The following is an 8326-nucleotide window of genomic DNA, read 5'->3' on the forward strand; positions in this document are numbered from 1 at the left end:
TCCAAAACAACGTGGGCTTCATAAATAATTGGAGCAATTTTGAGGGCAAGGCTGGCCTGTTATGGCGGGACAGTATCCATCCCACTCTGGAAGGTGCTGCTCTAATTTCTTGTAGTATAGGTCATATTTCTCCACCCTCATACACAATAACAAGCATAATCCTAGATTTTTATTCAGCACAGTAGCAAAATTAACAGGAAATATAAGCACTGCACTAACATGCACACCATCATTAGGTAGTTTTGATTTCATGAACGTTTTTAATAATAAAGTTAAACATCAGGCAAGAAATCCAGACGATTAATATAAATCCAAATTATTTTTCAAGTAACCCTGTAGACAGCAGTGTAATTATAACAGACCGTCAATTACAAAGCTTTACTGCTATTCATGAGTGACTTAATTTCTTCAATTTCCTCATCAAAATCATCAACCTGCATTCTCGATCCCTTGCCTACAAGTTTCCTTAAACAGATAATTCCAGAGGTAATTGAACCTGTTTTAAAAATAATAATCTCTTCCATTAGCACAGGCTATGTACCTAAATTCTTTAAACTGGCAGTTATCCAACCCCTAATTAAGAAACCTTACCTTGACCCATGTCAGCTGTCCAACTACAGACCAATATAAAATCTCCCCTTTATATCCACAATTTTTGGACAGGTTGTAGCACAGCAGTTATGCTCACATCTACTTAGGAATAAAAAATTGTAAATGTATCAGTCATGATTTAGGCCTCATCATAGCACAGAGACAGTGTTAGTTATGGTGGTAAATGACCTGCTATTGGCCTCTGATCAGGGTTTTGTCTCTTAATGCAGCTTTTAACACCAATGATCATACCATACTGCTTGCTAGACTTGAATGTTAGAATAAAGGGAACAGCTCTCTCTTGGCTCAGGTCTTATTTGACTGATTGCTATCAGTTTGTTGATGTAAATGGTGTTCTCCACGCTCTCTGAAGTAAAGTTTGGTGTTCTGCAAGGATCTGTCTTAGGCCCACTGCTTTTCTCTTTATATATGCTACCTCTGGGTGAAATTATACATGAACGTGGTATTCCCTTCCATTGCTATGCTGATGATACACAATTGTATATTTCAGCAAAGCAAGATGAGAAAGATAAGCTTAACAATGTTGAGGAGTGTGTAAAGGACATTAGACAGTGGATGCTTGATAACCTTCGTCTGCTCAACTCAGATTAGACGGAAGTACCACAGTATCTGAGTGAACCTTTTTACCAATATGATCCCCCATGCCTACTTGGATCAAAAGGTGCAGGCTATTTGTTGGTACTTTAAATAATGAAGGGGCAGATCTTTCTCTTATAAAGCCCCACAGTTATAGAACAGCCTTCCAATCATTGTTCGGGACTCGTTGAAAACGTATTTATTTAGTCGTCTTTCATCAGTAGATTTTTTTCTTAAAGGTGCAGATCTGGAGGAGTCTTGGATATAGAGTGTTTGGTGAAATGGGATATTTGAATGCTGTTGTCCCATCACTCTCACACGTTCACTCAGGTTTGTTGACTGTGGTGTGGTGGGTCATCTCTTATCCCAGAGATCCCTCATGTCTGTGTTACCTTCTGGTTCTCCTTTTTAGTTATGCTGCTATAGCGAGTCTTGCCGGAGTCTGAACTGCACAGTGATATTAACTTTCATACAACAATAAAAACACTTAATAATCCATATCCTTCTCTCTCTCTCTCTCTCTCTCGCTCTCTCTCAGTCGAGTTAAACATGCTCCTGAGGCTGAGTGACCACTGTTCCTGCCCTTCTCCCCTCCGTGGATCTTCCCACTTCATCCAGGCCTGCCTCTGGATAGTGTTCTCTTCGACTGGAGGCCATTCTGTGCAGCTTGGGACGGTTTCTCATCAATGCCTTGGGTGGTTCCATGAAATTCCGGAGTAAGAACGGGCGCTTTGAGGATGGATTGGACTGTAGTTAATGTAAACAGTCTCCTACACTCTCAGAACTACTTTTCGCTTCTGATCATCATCACTGTTCCTGTTTAAAGTACATAGTAATCCAAACATGATTGTTGCCATTTTATTGCATCATTACATACTTGGTTACCACAGTGAGTGATGTCATCACTGTGTGCTGTATGTTTTACTGCAATACGATTCTAAAGTAAATTTAAATCAAAGCAAACATTCTGCAGACGTTCAGCAGTTGTAGAGAATGTTGATCCTCCTAATGTCTATAGTGAAAAGCTCTTGTCTCTGTCCAATTTTAACAGAAGGATCAGGAGTAGGGGTGATGGTGTCCACACCATTGATGGAGAAAGCTGTGTTTCCATAGTGCATCACAGAGGAGTAGTCGTAAGGAGTGTTGAGGTTGTTGGTGTTCTTCAAATCAAAATTAGACGTTGTTGTTGGGTCAATGTTTTCCCAGTTGATGGTGACATATTTTTCACGATCGCTTCTAACATGCTCGTGGTAGAAACTGAGTGCATGGTTCAGCTCGTGTTCAACAACACCGTGGTAAACACTGCCGAACCTGCTGAGAGAGACTCCCTGTTTTGCCCACATCAGAGTAGCAGCTGAGAGGAAAGAGAGCAGGGGGGTATTCCAGAAAGCAGGTTATGTGACGGGAGAGGGTTATAAGACCGCGTATTGATGTTTGCATACCCTAATGAATATTTGAAAGAGCGTTATAGTTTTTCAAAAGATTCGTTAGTTTATTTAACATGTTTTTTAAAACCGCATATCGCAAATGTGACAAACCGCGGTTCTGCGCTTAGCACAGAAAACATTGTGCATAGCACTTAGGATTTTTGCGTCTGGCCATTTTTTGTATAGTGTGGGCGATTCAGAGCATGTGGGAAAGGCAACTGTGTGTAGAGCCGTTCATACAGTATGTCTGGCACTTAAACAGTTCTTACCCACGTTTGTACAGTTCCCTGGCCATAAACCTCTGCTTGTTATTAAAGACGAATTCCACAGAGTGGCAGGTTTGTCCTTTGTAGTAAAATCTGACGCATATTTAATATTTAGTCATATTTATATCTATACATGTATTCATTATGCGCACACACTTCATACTTCCATAACTTTCTGTTTCAGGGTTTCCAAATGTAATTGGGTGCATTGATGGCACTCACATTCCTATTAAAGCTCCACCAATAAATGAGGGAGACTATTTTAATAGGAAATCTATTGATAGTATCAATGTGCAGGTAACAACTTAATTTTTTCTCTTAAAATCATTAGTGAGAGCCACCCTCCATGTATTGAGGAAGATGGCCCAGAGAAACACCTACAGATTTTAGAGGCTAACAGAGACGGAAGACTTTTGAGAGACAGGATCTGTCAAAATTACTTTTATTAATTTTTTTGCACTGGTCTGCCAGGCAGTTTATTTCTTTATTTCCTGAAAAACAATAAAAGGAAAATTCAATAAAATGTTTTTTTTATTGCTTTACACACACATACATATTATATATATATATATATATATATATATATATATATATATATATATTCTATATATATTTTATATATATATATATATATATATTACAATTACACATATATATAATTACACACACACAACACTTTTAACATGCAACAGATTAATATTCAGAAGTTCTCACCTTAAGGTGATGCTCCAGTAATTCAATTTCAAGTGCTGCTTTTTTAATGAGGAGTCTTTTCTCTTCCATTTGAAGCTGTATAAGGTCCATCTCCATGTCACTTTTTCTTATTTGTTTTTGAAGATGGACCTTATACAGCTCCTTTGCTGGCAACTAGGTAGATGGGAAAAAATGTAATGAATGAGATTGTTTGGTCAGACAATAAAATTCAAATATGGACACCTGGACACAAATTCTTACCCTGCTTAGATTGTGTGCTGAGGTTGAAGGACCCTCATCTGTGGGCAAATCCCTAGGTATGTACTGTGAAAGGACAATGACAGTTTGTTACTCTAATGCAAAAAGGGGCCATACCTTATAATGGTATGCATCATACCTTAGTGGATCTACCAGCATTGTCCCCTTCTGTCACAGCAGATGTGGTCTCTTTATCATCTTCATCCTACAGGAGAAATATTCAAGTATACATTATCTGGCAAAAAATAAATAAAAAACCTAAAAGCAACTAAAGGTACCTGACAACAAGTCACTTACAACTCTGACAGACTGTGTTCTTTCTGGAGGGTCCAATAATACAATACGTCCATCAGTATCTATAAGAACACACAACCCATTAAATTCTCAATATTATCAAAGAAAATAATACATGAAAATAGTAACATGTCAGACTAAGATCACAGTAGCCTATACATCATATGCAGTTAAATAAAATAAGCCTACATAAAAATGTATCTTGTTCAAAAAGCCTTTAAGTGACAGAGATAAAAAAAATAAAAACAAATCATAGAGATAAACTTACATTTCACCATTTTTTCACCATCACTTGTGGTGCATGGTGTGTGCGATGAACTGCCCCTGGAATGCCAGCAATGTTTTTGTGTTTCATTTTGACTTGGCTTAAAGTTCTTGTGGCTCCAGAAGGATTACACCTTATTAAATAAGAAATATACATTATTATTTTAAACTAAAGAAAAAAATGGCAGGAAAAGTAAATGTTTTCATATATAATATGATATAACATATTCAAAAGGATGTATAAGTCATACTTCATTATTTTGCATTATAATAAAACGTGAACCAATACCAAATTTGTAATTTAATACACTCACGCATTTACTCTGTCCGTTATTTTTTGCCAAGCCAACTCTCTTGCTTTAGCTGATGCAGCTGTATTGCTTCTTTTTTTAATATTATTGGCTTAACCTCCTTATAAGTGTGCATTAAATCCTCCAACTCCGCCTCTGTGAAATACACCGCTCTCTTTTTTTGGCTTTGAGTTTCCATGGTGACTCGTGAAATCGGCAAACCATTGAAAATGTCTTTATACACATACATTAACTCTGGGTAACCAGTTGGAGGTTGATTAAACTAACTCTTCTCAGGTGTTTTGGAACCGACATACTCATGGTATGCCTGTTTGGGGTAAATCAACCCAAAGGTTATGATTCATCAAATGGTAAGTTAACCAAGCTTTCTGGAACACATGTATGTAGGAGTAAATATTTATTATTGTGTTAAGGTTTTCTCCTTAGTGAACACAAGATGGCACAGTCACTTATCTTATTGTGGGAAAAGTACTAGAGCTCCACACAACCCTGCTCACATTCTCTGATGATGAATCCTCATTTTCACAATAAAACCTCTGTGATATAAACTACAGCTGTTCTTCTATCATACACACTGCACTAATATTATCCTCACTCCTGCCCTGATTACTCTTAGTAGCTCAACTCATTTATAGAGACACCATTCTGATAAAACTACACAACTGTCCACTTCACACTGAACTGTCCTAAGAATAAATACTCATTAATACTCAAAACTCATACTTTTATTAGAGCTGAGCATCAAGAGGTTTAACAGTCCTTAAGAAGCAAATAGAATGTACATCTCTATTTATTTGTGTTGAATAATCTTTATTTATTTTCTAAAATATAAACTAAATATATTTATAAACTAAAGTATATAGTAGTGAAATTTTAAAGTGATTGTATGTGTTTGCTGTCAGTAACATTGGTGTCTGTCATGTGATGCTGTGGGGTGGAGCTTCATGAAACTTTATGATGTTCACATATTAGAGTACAGAAAGACCTCAGAATATTTTCATTCAGCTAAAACCATTCATCATGTTCACTCTTATATTCATGTGTCTGTGGCTTTCACTAGGTGAGATTTACACTGACTTTTTGTCACTTTAGAAACATTAACAGTCATTTATCAGTGTGTGAGTCAGTCTTACTGTATATAGTTTTAGTTTGATTGTCAATTTAATTATTGTTCTCTTCTCTATGACAGGTGACTCCATGGCAGATTCAATAAATCCACTTTCCACTCATAAAGCTGTAGATGAAGGTGATAAAGTTACTCTGTCCTGCAAATACAAAACAAGTTATCCAAACAACTACCTGCACTGGTACAGACAACATCCAAAATCTAAACCTGTGTTCCTTCTTTATATTGATGATGCAACTGGAGGAAAAAGTGACTCAATTCCACCAGGTCTGGATGTTAAAGTTGATAAAAATAATAAAGAAGTGGATCTGATCATCTCCTCTGCTGCTGTATCAGACTCTGATCTATACTACTGTGCTCTGGTGCCCACAGTGACAGGAAATCCAGCTGCACTGTACAAAAACCTTCACACTGGTATTTGTTTTACGTAAGACTGCCAACAGGGGGAGACAGTGGCTTAGTGTTTGGCATGTTTGCTTTGCACCTCTGAGATTGAGGATTTTGAATCTCACCTCAAAGCCTACAATGGGCTCTACAAAGTAATTTATTGGATTTTTAAACAAGTGACAAAAAATTTCTTAAAAGTCTTCAATGTGAGTTTGAGGAAAAAAATATGAATAATTTCTTTAAATTGTGTTGGTTTCAAATACATTTTATTTGCATAGCGGATTTAACAATGAACATTTCTCAAAGTACCTTCACAGAAATAAATAGATCACAAAAATGTATTTTTAATTGATAGATAATTAGTTTATTTATCTAATGAACGAGCTAGTGGCTCAAGAAACCTTAAGAGGAACCCATCTTTATCTGGGTGACAAAGAATATCCATTTATTATAGTTCCAGCATTGTTGAGGTTTTATCCTGTTCACTGATGGAGAGTTGATTCAGCCCAGTTAAATGTTCATGGCAACTGCAACCCAAAACCATTGTAGCAGACAATATATTTTTTTATATTAATTACAGTTTATATTAATTACAGTCCAAATCTATCTTCATGGTTCCTGAGTTTAATGTTACGTGACTGAAGACACCACAACTCTGGATCACCGTTTGGCATTTTAGCTTAATTATTGAATATGTTACTTTTGGTATGAATTGACCAAAACCTCCACCTCCTCCTCCTGCAAACCGCCGCCTCGCCGTTCATCCGCCTGGTTTTCCCTCAGAAAGTGGCGCTGGAGCGACTGCAGTAACGTTCAGAGCCCTGAAGTGACACAGCGACATCTTGTGGAAACATCCGTCATTTTGTAGCAAAAACTGTTTCAGCTTCAGCATTTCAGCTTCTTATTGATCCGATACCAACGATTTCCAAGACCAGTATTGGGGAAATCGATACAGAGAACAAAACAAATATGAAATAGTTTTCTGTGTAATTATATAGTTTATGTAGTTTATGAAATTCATTATTATTAATATTAAATTATCTGTAATGAGACTTTCTTCCTTCTGCTACATTTATTGAAAGAAATTATTTGTAGGATGAATGGAGTGGAAGGAAAAATAGGTCCTATTCAAATTAAATAAATATTAATCTCAGGTATGATTGATATTTTAATGTCAATCAAATCTCTCTATACAACACCAGCATCCCTAGCTAGCAGTGAACTTGTATAAATATAATCACTAAGAAATTGTCCAGAAACATATAAAACAGATGATACTTGGTGTTATTTACAATTTCACACAAAATGTAATGTTTTAAAGTAAACTGTCACTATAACCTCTAAAATAGATAACGATTTTAACAATCAATTTTAACAATATAAAGTATATATTAAAAAGTATCTATATATAAATTGTAATGTATTATTTAATAAGTAAAGTACTCTGATACAGACATTTCATAAACATAATTATATACAGTAACAAAGTAAAAATCCCTCATTCCTGTCCAACACACGTCACACATGTAGCTCCTCTCTTACCTTCTGATTCTCTCTCCTGAATAGCATCTGTATCATATCTAAAGACGTCACTGTATCACGACGTCACTCTGAAATACATTATAAGTGTTTAGGTGGGACACAGTGAGTGTGTATGGAGGACAAACCTGCAAAACTAGTAAATAAGTAAATTAATGTCTACTGAAGATTAAAATTGTGTACTTTTCTTAAAGATAATCAAATAGGGACATTTCTAGAAATGTTAAACACCTATAGACCTTTTTAACTTTACATGAAATGAGGGCAGAATTCACACGACTACAAACTGAGAGATTGATGACAGAATTGTCATGACTACACCTCAGTAAAAGTGGGCGGAGCTCGATGTGGTGAGATACAGTTTAGACAGTTTCACAGAGATACTGACATTTATATCTACTGCAAGACACAACCATCATGTTCCTCTTCTTTCTTTTCATAGTTGTTCAAATCATTGGTAAGTCTTTTATATTCTACACAAACTTTATGTGGATGCTGGAGATTTGTACTGAAACATAAACATGATGATTCAGTTGGTCATCAAGCAATGACATTAGAAATATTTGTTGTAAT

At 36.1% G+C, this 8326-nt stretch overlaps 1 long non-coding RNA gene and 1 pseudogene across 1 annotated transcript; one reads left to right on the forward strand and one right to left on the reverse strand.

Annotated features, from left to right (window-relative positions):
* Nucleotides 1-1786, forward strand: LOC124387901. Its single transcript, XR_006926265.1, has 3 exons — nucleotides 1-93; nucleotides 1428-1518; nucleotides 1727-1786. It is a non-coding gene; the product is annotated as an uncharacterized LOC124387901 (long non-coding RNA).
* Nucleotides 1787-1873: 87 nt separating this feature from the next.
* Nucleotides 1874-3398, reverse strand: LOC124387893 (annotated as a pseudogene).
* Nucleotides 3399-8326: the final 4928 nt, after the last annotated feature.

Source organism: Silurus meridionalis, chromosome 6, assembly GCF_014805685.1.
Source record: "Silurus meridionalis isolate SWU-2019-XX chromosome 6, ASM1480568v1, whole genome shotgun sequence".
NCBI classification, from domain to species: Eukaryota; Metazoa; Chordata; class Actinopteri; order Siluriformes; family Siluridae; genus Silurus; species Silurus meridionalis.